The sequence below is a fragment of the Sylvia atricapilla genome, chromosome 9, assembly GCF_009819655.1.
Source record: "Sylvia atricapilla isolate bSylAtr1 chromosome 9, bSylAtr1.pri, whole genome shotgun sequence".
Classification (NCBI taxonomy): Eukaryota; Metazoa; Chordata; class Aves; order Passeriformes; family Sylviidae; genus Sylvia; species Sylvia atricapilla.
In genome coordinates, this window is record NC_089148.1 from 22,025,542 (window position 1) to 22,039,026 (window position 13,485).

Sequence of the window (13,485 nt, forward strand, 5' to 3'; positions counted from 1 at the left end):
GGGGCACAAGAATTTTCACTTGTCCTTGAGATAAATGACACTGGTATAGAATTGGCATCTCTTAAGTCTTTCTTCAGCATCCATGGCACCAAAGTGTTGCTGGAAACCTTGGAATGAGACCGAGAATGACACTATTTAGACTGGGAAAAAAAAAATATACCCCGTTTCTGGTGCTTCTTTCACTTCCTTACTGGTAGGGAGAGAATAATTTCTGCTACATCTTGGCTATTTTAATAGGATTCAGAATGCATGATCACATTAGATACTGTACCTGAGGCAATCTGTGTTTAGACTGGTGATAATTACATGCAAAAGTCATTCAACAATGAGGCAATTAATGCTGATGAACTTTAATAAAGTCAGCTGTCAGCAATAGATATTGCTGGCAAGTTTCCTAATCCTATATTTATAATACTTTGTAATTCCCTTCTGTTCTATTCTATAATGCATTTCTGTTTAATGTGTTAAAAAAACCCCACCAGAAAATATTGCCAGCAACATATTTATATATGGCACAAATATGAACAAAGAGGTCAGAAGTCAGCCTGCTTACCAGATTTACTGCAGTGATTGGTATTTACCAAAGAAGATGATAGACAGAACAAGGCAAATCCTCTAACTCTCTCAGCAGAGGAAGGGGAAAGCATTAGATAAGGAACCCACGGCTTACATTTCCCCTCATTGTTGATTAACAAGCATTAAATTATGCTTAATGTCAGTTGTAGGCAGGTAATTCTAATGTGGTGTTGTTGTAAATTAGAAGATCAAGCCAGTTAGTGTCTGGGATTTGTAAAATTCTGGAATCTTTGTCATTTGCTGCAGAGAAATATTTTTGTGAATTTCTTAGTTATCCTAATCAGTTACATGAGCAGATGAATTTTGTCATTGTAAAATTCCATTTTAAAACCATTATTCTTTGGAACAGAAAGCAGAAAGTGACTACCAAGCTTTTTTGCCTTTCCAGCACAGGCAACTATGAAGTTGCAAGGAGTGGTTGATGGAGGAATGAAGCGTCTTCTTTATTATACTTTACTGAACATTACAAAGGCAATGCAGACCTGTGTGCCTTTTCCTGCAGATCAGTTGCTTTGGTGGGCTGCAGTTCAGGAACCACTGCTCCAACATGAGGAAGATGGAAAATATGGAAAAACCTGCTACAGGGTGCAGATGAGATAGCTAACACAAGGGTATGGAGCCTTCAGTGAAATGATGTAAAAAGTCTAAATATGCGAGTAGTTTTAAAATGGCAGAAATATAATTTTTCTCTTTCATAATCCAGTAGAATGCATATAGATCATGTGTCACTGTAGAGCTGTTATGTGTTAGGTTTAAGGCATGAGCTTGCTCTGGAAGTGCTGTTCTAACAGGAGCACTGCAAACTGTCAGTCTGGGGAAGGACTGTTTTTGTCAGAAGCTTTCTCCCGCTTTTTTAGGAATGCGATGGGAAAGAGCAGCAAGGCGTTCTTCTTCCTTGTATGTTTTCTTATTGACATAAAGGCATTATCTCTAAGGCCAGAGATGGCCAGGGGGAATATCCCTGCAGGTGTCGGTGTTCTCCTCCTTTTCCCTGGTGGCTGTGATGAGAGCCCTTGTCTGGGTGCACTGGTGGTCTAAGCCAACGTGACTCTTCTCACACTCTTCCTTTATCTGCCTGGAGCAAAAGCAGTGTTGACTGTCCCCAGGGCAGTGAGCAGCTGTTAAATACAGTTCAGTAGCTGAAACTACAGAGTATTTTTTATTTTAGCTGTTGTACTATGTTAATCAGTAAAAAACATACACAGCTGAGGAAAATCTGTTTATAGTGGCTGAAAGTGTGTTGTGGTGAGTGCTAAGGTTACAGAGGATGGTTCATGTGTGTAAACTCTTGGTTTCAGTTAGAAAAACTGGTATTTAGGATGAGGTTAAGTTTCTAGGGTGAGGTTGGAGATGAATCACAGCTGGATTTTGCCTTTTGGCTTTAACATCTACAATCTCTTTTCAGCAGCTGACAGAAAGATCATATTGTACTAGATAAGCTGCACAAAATTCCTGCTGTTTTAACCTGAAATGATATGATAGTAAGGTTGAGAGTTGGAAATGGAAAATGTAATGGAAAATGTTTGTCATGAAATGTTGGGTGCCACCTGCAGCAGCCCCAGCAGGAGACAGGTGAGAGTCAGGAGAGGCTCACCTGGGTCTCTCTGACCATGGAAAATGTCTGTTTTAGCCTGTCTGGCTTTGGCTGCTTGTGTCCTTTAGGACTGAAAGTAGAAGGGAGAGAGGAAACTGAGACAGGGCCTCTAGGGACAGTGGGGAGATGGGAGCCTTGGCACAGGCAGACAGAAAGGCACAGGCAGTGGGGACTCAGAGGAGAGGCAGTGGTGAAGAACAGTTAGTGATGTCAAAAAAAAAAAAAAAGGGGTTGGGGGTTCACATCTTTCCCTGCTTGCACTGAAGCAGGTGACAGCAGTGTGGAGTGGTTTTTACTTGCTAGTTAGATCTGTAAAGTATTGAAACATCTGTTACGCTGTGTAATGACTCCTTGAATTGCTCAGGCACTTATGGCATAAGGCAATTCTGCATAAACAAGCTTGTCTCTAAAGTCAAGTGTAGGACATTCCTGTGGTTTTCTTCTCCACTCTTTGTTAGGAGTAATGGTCTTTTCCAGTGATTGGGTTGCTTTGTCTGCCTATGGAGGAAGCAACATTTCTTTTTGTGTTACATCAGTACAAGAGAAAATGCTTTTAAATAGGAGGAGGCTGGCAAGCATCCAGATTAGGATGCTAGGACCTGGATGAGTGGAAAGCTGTGAGGATGTAAACCCAGTGTCGGTCTCAGAGGGTGGTGGGTGATGGGTCTTGCTCTGCATGTCCCAAGTGTGGTACTGGGGTCTGTCCTGTTTGATATCCCTGTGACCTGGGGAGGTGATGGAGTACACTCAGAACAAGTGTGTAGGTGTCACCAGCTGCAGCTGGGGGAGGGATCAACATACTCGAGGCCTGGGCTGCTCTTTAGGGAGAATTAGCCAGGCTGGAGAAGGGAGCTGCCAGAGATTTCATGAAATTAAATACCAACAAATGCAAAGTTGTGCCCTGGAGAAAGAGAAATCCCTGGGGTTCCCCTGGGACGGGCTGTCTGGGGACAGCTCTGTGGAAAAGTGCAGCAGAAATGAAGGTCGATAGCATCCTGGGCTCTTAGCAGGAGCAAAGCCAGGAAGTTGAGGAAAGTGATTATCTCCTCAGAACTTGCTAGATCTTGCCTAGATATCCTTGATAGTTTGTACCTCCAATACAGTAATGACATCCTCAAAGTGGATATCAGTGAAGGACCAGGAACTTGCTCTGGGGCTGGAGCCCTGTGAGGAGAGGCTGAGGGAAGGGGACTTGCTCAGTCAGGGGAGTGCATGGATGGATGGATTTTTTTGGTCACCTACCAGCAGCCTGCTGAAGATACTTTCCCCATTGGAGGGACCTTTCCCCATCGTGGGTGGGAAGTCCAGCAGGGGCCCAGGGAGGCTGTGCAGCCTCCACCCTTGGAGGTTTTCAAGAACCTGACAAAGGCCAGAGTCACCTGGGCTGGTCTTCTGGCTGACCCTGTCCTGAGCACAGGCTGGATAGGATGGACTCCCATACTCCCTTCCAATCTGAATTGTCTGACAATTCAGAGAATTGAATATAAAAAGGGGAGGAACTGGTGGTGAGGGGGATGGTGGTGTGTGAAGTGGGAAGAAAGAAGAGTTGATCAAAATATATTGCTCAGAAATTCAGTGGTAGAGACCCTAATGTTGTGGTTGTAACACTTAGGTTTCTGTGGACCCCCTAGTTCAGAATCTGTTTGCAGTCTCTTTAGATTAAATTTAACCATTTGCATCTGTTCTAGTTGGATATTTACTTGAAAATAATGCTGCTGCTTTTATCTGCTTGAATGACCCTGGAGATATTTGTAATTTTGTATGGGGCTCTTAAAGGTATTTTTTTTATTTTGTGGGGTGGTGGTTTTTTTGGTCTTTTTTTTTTCCTTTTTGAGATTTAGTTTTGTGATTTTTAAAAAAAATTTTTTTGAAGAATTGGTAGTCTGTGATGGCATGTGTTTTAAGTACTATGCAGGCACAGTGAAATAGGCAACTTTCAAGAAGAGTCTAAAAAATGCAGGGCCCCACTTTTTCATATGGGATGAAGCAAACAAAGCTGGAAAAATGGTTGTAAAATTCAGCTGCTGGTGCCACCTGAGCGAAAACAATTCCTTTTCTAGGTGCAAGAATGAGTCATGGATTGTGCTGGAGTTTGTGATTTAGGCAGATGTGCTTCATCTCTCATTTCCAGCCGGTGCAGCAGTTCCTGCAGTCAGTTCCTACATCTCAGTAGCTGCACATGAGCTGCTGGTGCTGTCCTAACCCATGGACGGGTCTACGCTTGCACGGCTCTGCTTGTAAAAAAGAGGCAGGATTAGGAGAAGAAATGGTGTGTGGTGGTTTGGTTTGTCCTCATGAAGAGGTCATTGCGAGATGTCGGTCCAAGGTGTCATGGTGAAGTGGCCTGAGCTCCTGAGCAGACACTAAGCACTGAGCAGTGGCTCCTGTACTTCCCGCTCAGTGTGGATTACAGAGATGTAGAAGAGAGTGTGTAGAGACCTCACATGCAGGAGCCTGATGCCTCCATGCTTGGGGTTTGCCACGAACCCCTTGAGTCTGTGCACAGTAGCCCCATCAGAGCCCGGAGAGCTCTGTCCCCAGGGCTCTCGAGGGGCTTCAGACGTCAGGTAAGTAGCAATTATTAATCGTTAGGGCTGAGATTATTCACACTGTTTGCTTTCCTCACATTCATTCCTCCCTTTCTTGTTCAAATAAGGTGACATTTAGTAGAAACTTACAGTGGAGCTTTTTATCCCCCCTTCAGTGGTTTATTTGATTTCATTGATCTTTTAAACTCATAATCAAACTGATTTTTGTAACTAGAAACTGTCTGATCTTACCCCTTTTATTTTCCTGTGTACTGAAGGAACAGTTCAGTCTTGCAGAGCTCGGCAGTCTGTGTTAGAACCAAGTTTGGGCCGGGGCTGTGGAGCAGTCCGAGCTCCCCGCGGGTCCCGGCGCGGGGCAGGAGCTCCTTGGGAGCCCGGGCAGGGCCGGCCGCGGGCGGGCTGACCCCGCTGCTCCTCCCGGGCTCTTCCTGAAACCGGCTCCTTGCCTAAAATCGGGATCCATGTGGCGACGCCTAATATCACACATACCCTTTTAAACCCAGCAAGGGCCGCGATCGGAGGAAGCTTTTGAGAGGAAAATTTTTGTAGAACTGCCAGCTTGTCTGGTAAATCACCTGTCTGAGGATAACGGCATTTTAACGAGACGAATAGACATTTTTGAACACCCCGCACCGGTTTTTCGCTCTCTGGGTGGCAGGAGGCTTCAGGCGGTGTGGAAGCAGGCGGCGAAGGCAGCGGTACGTGTGCGGAGGCGCAGGGCCCGGCGGGCCGGAGCGGGCGGCGTGGCGGCCGGGGCTGCCCCTGAGGCGGGCGGAGCGGCGGCAGCGCCTCGGCGGCTCCGCCAGGGGCTGCTCGAGCACCGCGGCCGGGCCGGGCCGGGCTGTCCCCGCTCGGCGCCCAGCGCCCCGCTCTGCTCCGCTCCGCTCCCCCCGGCCACTGCCCCGGGCCCGCTCCCTGCGGCCTGCGGGCCTTCCCTGCCGCCCCGCGCCGGGCCCTGCGTGCGCGCTGTAATCAATTCATTCCCCGAGCTGCACGGGATATGTTTTCTTTTATTTTATTTCTTTTAATTTTCCTTTCCCTAAAAAAAAATTAAATTTTTTTTTTTAATTATTCTTTTCCGCCCAAGGCATGAGCGCGGTGGCTGAGCTCTGCCTGGTGCGCGGTCGGCCCGCCGGTGCGCTCAGCCCCCGCGGTAACGGGAGAGGGACGCGTTCGCAGGGGATAACTCACGCGTCTCCCTTCCGTGAGGCGGCATCGGCGCGATTTTTATCTTGGCTATATGCCAAAGACGGTGTCGTGGTGCCTGCTTATTCCTCTTCCCATGCTCGGGCTCCTTTCTGCCTGGTTTCTGTAAAATAATGATTTGAAAATGTATTGTTGTAACATTGGCATTAATCTAAAATGCCCTAAAAATGTTTTGAGCAATAGTACCGTTCAAAAGGTTGATCTGTGATGGAGACCACCACACTAGGCTTTCCTTCAATGCAGAAATATGTAAGGTAATATGGCATTGAGTAATGCAATTTTTGTTTTCCCAAGGCTAATATTTTACTTGTAATAGTTAATGAGTTGACACCAGAGAGACAATAGATTGAAATAAGCAAAGGCAAGGCTTTACAGATTTTATTGGAATTTACGGAGAAAATCTGGTGTCAAGGAAAAACTCCATTTTGTGTTTTCTGAAAGCGAAGTCACGGTAATTAAAATGCTTTGATAAAATGTTTCACCTACATAATTGCTGTCCTTGGTCTGTTGCTCCTCAAGTGTGTTTTATTTTGGGTTTTTTTCTTTTTTTCTTCTGGTTTAATTTTGTTTTGTTTCATTTTAATCTCCCAAACTTTTACAACAGCTGCAGTAGAAGGACCACAGTCATGGAGTTTTGGGAGAAAAAGAATTTGGTTGTCCTGGTTTTATTTTTGTGTAGGTTTCAGCATGTTTGTGACTGTAATAGTTGTGTGCTCTGTTGTCAAAAACCTTAACAAAACCTTTAAGTGAGTCTAATTAAAGCAGCCTTTGATAATGGCAATAATAAAAGATTGCTTTAATTTACACTGTAATGAAAGGATTGTGCCATTAAATGTTACAGGAAATAGTAGAACTGCTTTTCCAGGCTGGGTAGAAATTGCATGCTGTGCTTTTATGATCTCTGTGAAAAAAAGACCCAGTGATTGTCTTTCCGGCCATCAGCCAGAACTTCAGAAATGAGGTAGTTCCTCCCTCTTCTGAGGGAGAGGTGTGTACAGTCCAGTTATCCTGTTTGGTGCTTCCAGTGTGTTTCTTCTCTAAACCTTGCACATCTGCCCTCAAAGCCTGTCATTTTAATGGAGCCTGGCAGGTTTTGTGGTATCTGAATGCCCAGCTTTGAGCTGGAAACCTTATAAGTTTTTTTGGTTTCTTGGTTGATTCTTTTTTTCTCTTTGGAGTTTCTTTTGCATTACATTGCTTCTGAGTGTCTTGTCCTTTAAGCCAGGATAGTTCCAGAGACATGAAATGGCAGCTTCTTTTTTGACCATGATTCTAGACACCAACTGGATTGCCCTTCTCCAGTCAGCAGGTTGCCAGCCTGTGAGGAATGGTGTGGTGTGATAGACATGTCAGCAGGACATACGGCTGTACACTGCAGGTTAATCACCAGAGAGCCTCATGTCACTTCTCCACTTTTCTGCTGCAGGTTCTGGTTTCATTTTTATTGTGTACTGAATTTTATATTTATTTTCATGGGACCCTGGATGAAGCCTGAACTTTTATGTTTTTGAGAGAAGATTCCAAAAAAAGAAAAGTAAGCAACTTACCCTGGATTGTTTCCTAAGGTAAATTAGAACATCGAAGTTAAGGTCTATTTAATTTTCTGAAATCTGTGTTGCAGTGAATGAGCAAATGAGGTTGCCAAAATATGACTACTTCACACATTGTAATAGTCTTAACAGGATAAACAGTTGAAAGGACTAAAGCCATATACTTTTAAATACTGAGAAACAAAAATGAGACTCAGGAGCCTTAGAGCAGAATATAAAATACTGCTGCTGCAGCTGGAGCTCATGCTGATTCTGTGTATTGTACAGAAAACACCATCATAACAATAACAGAAAGAAGATAAGCAACAGAACTGTGAATTCCAGGTTCATTTTTCAGTTCTACCTAACTCTTCGTAACTTTACAATGAAAGATTCAGAAATTGGAGCCAATTACCATAATATGTGGTGGTTTGGTGGGAGCATGTTCTACATTAGACAGTTAAAAGGTTTTATTGCTATTAGGAGCTTGTTAATGCCCTTGATAATGTCTCTAGTTGCTTTGTAATGTCTCTTGTTGAAGTATAGAATTCTTTTATCTTCTTATTACATTATGCAGAAACTTGAATTGAAACGATATTTGCAGGAACATTTAAAGTAGTGCATCAATCAGTTTCAAAGAAGAGAAAATGTTCTCAGAATAGGTTATAAAAGGATAACTGTCAGTTTTATTTTGGATGAACAAAGAAACCAACGTAAAAAGCACTTTATTGTAAAAGCACACTGTGCAATTCAATAAATATTCCATATAAATATAAAGGAAAAGAAAGTTCATAATTATCTGATGGCTTGAATATAATTTAAGTAATACTTCCAGAATGCAGCAAGCAGTGAAGCTCCTTCTTCATTCTTGTGTATTCTATCTCCAGATCAAGTCCTCGGTAGGAGATAATTTAAATTGACTTGTTAATTATTTGAATGGATAAAATATGGTTATAATTTAACATTATCTTGGAGGGGTGTAAACCTCCTCACAAACCACCTTGCTGCATGAGAAAAATAGCAGTAGCACCTTCCCTCATTCCTCTTGTTTTTTGGTATGTTTGTTTGGTTTTCTTCCTCTCATTGTTTGTTTTCCCTCTGGCATTTTTTACCTGCTTTAACAGGAAGTTATTTGAGTATTTATACATTTGGATTACAAACCTTCTGTATGATTCGGTTAGAAAACACTTGCACGTGGTGTTATTATCCAGGAAAACAGTTGCAAATACTCTGCTCCCTGAACCAGTAGTAGCGTGCTAGACCACACAAAATATGGCATGTTGCAAATCTCATCTTGTAGCCTTGTAACCAGAAGCAGCTCTCTCCCCTTCCCCCTTCTTTGTCTTTGAAAAAAAGAAAAAAAGAAAAAAAGAAAAGAAAATATTAAAGACTGCACATAGAGAGTTGTAAATGCTCTGCTCACATGGCAAATGTTTTCCAAAGCAATTTGAGTGTCTTACCATTTGGATCCATTGTCTTTTCAGTGTTCACCCCATGACTTCAACAGAATAGAGTATTTCGAGTTTAAGAAATGTTCATTTATTTCTGAAGAGTTTATTAAGGCAGAGAAGTAATTGATCGTGAATGCACAGATTTTGGTTTATTTATTTATTTCAGTCTATTTTGGTAACTAAATTCTATGCACAAGGGATTTCTAATCTTTTTTGTTGGTCGTTCTAAAAGTGTATGCAGCATGCACCTGCATTATTCAACTGTTTATTTTTCACTTCTGAAACTTTGTAAAGGTAATTTATTTTTATTTAATAATCATACCATGATAAACTCACCTTGTTCATACACCATTCTCAATTCTAAGCTTCAACCTAGGTATGATTTTAAACTTGCAGGTGGTGTTAAAAATTGTAGGCTATTAAAAAAACTCCTGTGGGTTTTAGGGACATACAATAGTGATTTTGTTGAAGTCTGCTATAATTGATCAATTGATTCACAATATTCACAACGTATTCAAGATAAAATTTTGTTTCCATGACACATTTTTCTACATAGGACATCCCTCCTTTAACTGCTTCCCCGTGCTTCCATGGCTGTGCAGCAGCTCTAAGGGCAGGGATGCCAGGTGGCCTTTGCCCCCTCAGCGCCTCCATCCCCTTGCCCTTCTCTCTCTGGCGAACACCTGCCTTTTGTGGCACGGGTGTCATTACAGTGCCCCAAAAAGAGTTTATTTCATAACGCTTCAAGCAACCTCTGAACGAGTGCCTGTGTAAGTTACTGGGTCCTTGAGGAAACAGCCATTTACTGTGAGCAAGCTGCTGGGTTGCATGCGTCTGTGTGCTCTGCCTGGGAAAATAAGGCTCCCATGGCAGCTCCTGCGCTGTGGATGTGACATCCCACACGGGTGAGGTTGGGCTTGGTGTGAGGGGAGCCCTCCTTGGTCCTGCACCGTGGGTTCTGTGCCTGCTGCGTGGGCAGCCTGGTGTGCAGCTCCATCCCTGCCTCTCTCCCACACTGCTCTTCCCAATGGGCATGCTCCTTCCCTTAAAACTGGGGAACATCAGCCATGGGTTAGAAACTCCAAACACCTAAGGTAAACAAATGTCACGCTTTAAAAAATTACTGTGCAGAAATCACAGTCAAGCCTGTGATCATCCAGGCATTTTACCAGAAGATGCTGGTAAGTTATCAGCTCTTTCTTTGCTTAGGAAGGAATGTTTATTTGCCTAAAATTTATTTGGCTTTTAAATTCAGTTATAAGTAAAGCAGCCTTTGCTGACCTGAAGTGAGAGCAGGGGAACAGCAGTGCTTGCACCAGGAGCACAGATGAGAAACCTGACTTGAGTAAGACGTTGAAACCAGGCAGTAAGAGCAGTTTGCACTTTATCTGTTCCAAAATGTAGGTTACTGTGCCAAGTATGATGACTATGGCTCTCATTTTGCAGGAGCTCCTAGTAACTAGACCTGATGCCATTTCAAAGCAGGACTTCAGTTTGGGGGATGGCCAAGCTCTGCTTTCACCTTAAGGTGCAGAAGAGGTAAAACACAGGGCATCCTTAGGGAGATGGGGGTCAAGGCTTTCTAATCCAGTGTGGGTTAAGCATGAGAGACTTGTGGCATATAGGGAATTACACAAATGTATGTAAAATTGTTTCTAGTTGAGCTGGAAAACCTCTTGTAACATGTAATACTTTAAATATCTCTGAAGATAGGAGGAGGAATCTGGCTTTCCTAGATAGAAGCGTTTTTGGAGGAGGAGCAGATGATGTTATGAATAGATGTGATAAAGGCAATGACAAGACAGATTTTTGCATGAAGCACAGAAAGCTGATCTACAGGAGGAAATGTAGTGGCTTGGGTGACAATAGTGTGAGCCATAAAGAACCTTAAAACTGACAGGTGTTTCTTGTTTTACTATGGTACTACAAAAAACCAAAAAGAGGGGACTAGCAGCAGCACCCACAACACCCAGCCAAGAACAAGAGACATGAGAGACTCTTCCTTAGTTTACCACTTTCTAAATCAAAATGGGGAGGGGGAGGCTTTAGAAGGGAAAAACCCACAGACTGAGTAGCCTTGCACAGTGTTTTTTCTGGCTGCTAATAATTCTTCTACAGCTGTGACCCAACTTACAGAATGAAACCTCTGGCCCAGGTAGTGAGCATCACATCACTGTGACAGAACAGGGCTCAGTTCAGATTGCAGCAGAGGAGAAGTGATGTCTTGGCAGAAGAATTGAGTGGGAAGTGACAGCTCTCGCTGTAAAAAAAGCAGAGAGTGTCTAAGAGTTAAAATAGATTCTTCTCTGAAATGCCCATGTAGCTTCAATAGCTCCACAGGAGTTTTAGGATTACAAATGACAGCAAAATTTGTGCCATTCTGCATAATTGTATTCTCTACAAAGAAAGTTTCCTACATCTCCTAGCAAAGATGGTACTTTCATTAGAAGGAAAATAATTTCAAAATGACATCCCTTTGTGCCAAGGATTAGAAAGATCTAACAAGGAGTTCTTAAAAAAAAAAAAAAAAAAAAAAAAAGCATTTACATTGAATCCTTTGGTTTTACAGGTAGAATAATGACATGAAAATAAAAGAAAATTTTAATTGGTGAAAGGAAGGAGAAACATCTTAGTTCCTGACTTGTCACTGTGTTCATCCTCTCTTGTAGCTCCCACCATTTTCCAGTGAAAATATATACAGAACTATATTTGTTTTTACTGAGGTTCAGCTCTGTTAAAAACAATCCAGTTCTATCTTTCTGCAAGTGTAAGATTTCAGCCTTCCTTAACATGAGTCTCAGAGTCTCTTCCTTAACATGAGACAGACAAGGAACCCAGAATGTCTTGATTTGGCAATGGTTCAATCCCCCATAATTTTGTTAATTTAAATGTAGTCACAGGCTGCACACTCAGGAAATGCCATCTCTTTTTGCCCCACCGCAGCCTAGAAACTCTCCGTGACTGCTCTGTTGTCATAGCTGGAGAGCACGAACCCTCTGTGCTCAGCTTGCAGTTCCGACTGCCATGTATGGACATTTCTAATTACTTTGGAGGCGCTCCATTTTGTACTGCATGCATAATTAGTTAGTTATTTACATTTTATTTCAGCATTTTTTCTAGCCGGTACACTAATGAAATCCCGGCGTGACATCAGAACCTTCCTGTTGAAGTGGGTCTTCCCTTCAGGGATCAGCCACCCTTTTAAATTAATGAGCCGCTTACAGAAACAGCTTCATGATTTTATGTGCAGTGTTTGCAAGGAAATTTATAAATGGTCTGATTCCTTTCAGATCCAAAATCTGTTGAAATTAAAAGAAAATCTCCCAATAGTATTGCACGCTTTGGGTCATCTCTTATGTGGATTTTTTTTCTCATGTATTTACCATAACTCAGGGAAAAGACTCCTCCATCTTTCACACAGAGGAGCAGATGTACAGGTGGGAAGGAAAAAATGGATGTAAAGAAGCTGATTGGCACTGGAGCCCCCAAAAGTATAAAATGGCCTGTAGGGAAGAATTAGTAACATCATATTATTAAGAAGCTTGTTTTTTATTTAAAGACTTCATTTGAAGAATAGAGGAAATACAATTAGTCTCCACAAAAGTGAGCTGCTTTTTGAGGCACTGTTTTCGTAAAGAAATTGAGATTGTTAATCTTCTGTTGTTTTCCTTTTAAATTCAATTGAACAGAAAAAAACAAACCAAAACAAAAAAACCTCCCAAACAAACCAAACCAACCCCAAAGAATCAAACCAAAAGAGAAAGGAAAAAAGATGTTGCTTAGCAACAGCCTCATTCAAATGGTCAGAAATTGGTTGTTTGCTGGAATTTGGGAGATATCTCACAGAGCTTGCCAGGTGCACGGGATAAGGAAAGAAAATAATTAATGTCCAAAATGGAGAGGCGAACCACTACTGCCATCAGATTAAGCATGTGCACTTGACTCAGTGTGGTTTGCAGCGCACTTATGGTTTCTTGGGTTAAGCACATTTGCACCTCCTCATGTGCCTGTGTTGTTTCAGTGGTGCAGGACTGCTCCTGTGGCAGGTAGACACAGATAGTTTCTTTGTTGTCTTTGTTAGTGTGTTTATTTTCCTTCATTTTTAGGTCTCAGCCTGGTTTACTCACTAAGGAATCTTGTCTCGAAGGCAGTGCTTTCCCTGAGTTGAGCAGGAGGACACACCAGCTGATATGTTTGCAGCAGCCACCTCTCCTTACGCTTCTTTGCCTGTTCAAGAGTCCAACCCGGTGTGCAAAAAGAGCCAAAGTGCCCAGTGAGCACACCTGTCTGTCTGGATGGGGGGGAGTGTCTGAGAGGAGTGGGAGAAAGGGGGGCTTAAGAGTGTTTATTCTTAAGTCCTGTGCCTGCCATTTTCTCTTTCTCCTAGGAGAGGCAACCCCTATGAAGGAGGCCTGGGAGAGCAACATCATTGCTGGATAGGAAGTCCACAAGGCACAGCAGAAGGCTGCATTGTGCTGTTTTGGCTGTGAGCTGCGGCCCCAAGGTGCTTTTTTGTCTTCACATAATGCTGTCTCTGCTTTGTGCACTGGTAGGTGACCATGTTGCTTTTGGGCTGCCAC